A 1,516-nucleotide genomic window follows, 5' to 3' on the forward strand; every position below is an offset into this window, starting at 1 on the left:
GTACGGAAATATTTTAAAACTTATATGCTACAAAATCTAAAAATCTAAAAGAAATGGACAGATATCTGAAATCACAGGAACCACCAAAGTTAAACCAAGAAGAGAGCAACAGTTTAAACAGACCCATAACATATAAGGAAACTGAAACAGTAATACAACATCCCAACTAAAAAGAAGCCCAGGCCCAGATGCAGAATTCTACCAAACATTTAAAGAAGATCGCCAACTAATACTACTTACAATATTCAAAATGACAGAAACAGAAGGAGAACTCTCAAACTCCTTCTATGAAGCCAGCATCACTCTAATACCCAAACAGGGTAAAGACATGACCTAAAAAGAAAACTAGACCCATATCTTTAATGAACACAGATGCAAAAATTCTCAACAAAATACTTGTAAACCGAATACAGACACACATCAAAAAGATCATTCATGGGGCTGGAGAAATGGCTCAGTGGTTAAGAACACTGGCTGTTCTTGCAGAAGACCCCGGGTTTGAATCCCAGCATCCACATGGCAGCTAAAAACTGTCTCTCCTCCTAGCCTGGGTCCTGTCCCATTCCTTACCCTGGCACCCCAGACACGTGGGGAACGACCACTGCTTCCTGATCCTTTGCACCCAGAGCAACTCAGTTCCTTCACAGGTCCCCAGGAGCACTGCTTCTGGGCCTGGCCCCACCCTCACTTCCCTCCTCTTCCCAGGGCCTGCAGGACCCACAGGACTCTCTCCCACTGGCAGGCCTCTCTCTCTGGAGCAGTCAAGTGTGCCCTCCCTGCCTTGACTCCCCCAGTTTCACTCACCATTCCATTGCCCCATTGGTCTTTCCTCCTAGCCTGGGTCCTGTCCCATTCCTTGTCTTGGCGTCCCAGACACCTGGGGAACCACCAGTGCTTCCTGATCCTTTACATCCAGACCAACTCAGTTCCTTCTCAGGTCCCCAGGGGCGCTCTGGGCCTGCCCCCCTCCCTCCTCAGCCCTCTGTGCCTCCCTGGGTCTGCACAACCTGCCAGCCTCTATCCTGGATGCCTGGGCTGACCTTTCCTCTTCCTGGTCCTTTGCATCCAGACCAACCCAGCGCCTCAGTGCAGTCCCCAGGGACCCTTGGGGCCACCTCCTGCCACCAACTTCCTTTGCATCTCTGGGTGGCAAGGCTACCAGCTGCCCTAGACCAGCATCTTTCCTGGCCCTGGCTCCCAGGCCAGTCCAATCCCCAAATTCCTAAGGCCAAAATCAATCCTGGAGGGATCCAGACCTTAGGAGAACACCTGAGAGCATCTGATCCTTATCTGACTTGGGCCTCTATGGGAACTCCTGAAGACAAAAACAATCTGGCCACTCCAATATGAAATCAAAAGAGAGAACTGGAAGCTTAGACGAACCAGCTTTTCATGCCCAAAAAGTAAACCACAAAGACACATAAAGTTCACAAAAACAAGCAGACCTAAACTTGAAGGCTTGAGTCTCACACAAGAATCAGAAACTACAAAAGAAATTCACATGTCAAAATCACAG

This window comes from Nannospalax galili, unplaced genomic scaffold (genome assembly GCF_000622305.1).
Source record: "Nannospalax galili isolate Female #2095 unplaced genomic scaffold, S.galili_v1.0 scaffold72, whole genome shotgun sequence".
Taxonomy (NCBI): domain Eukaryota; kingdom Metazoa; phylum Chordata; class Mammalia; order Rodentia; family Spalacidae; genus Nannospalax; species Nannospalax galili.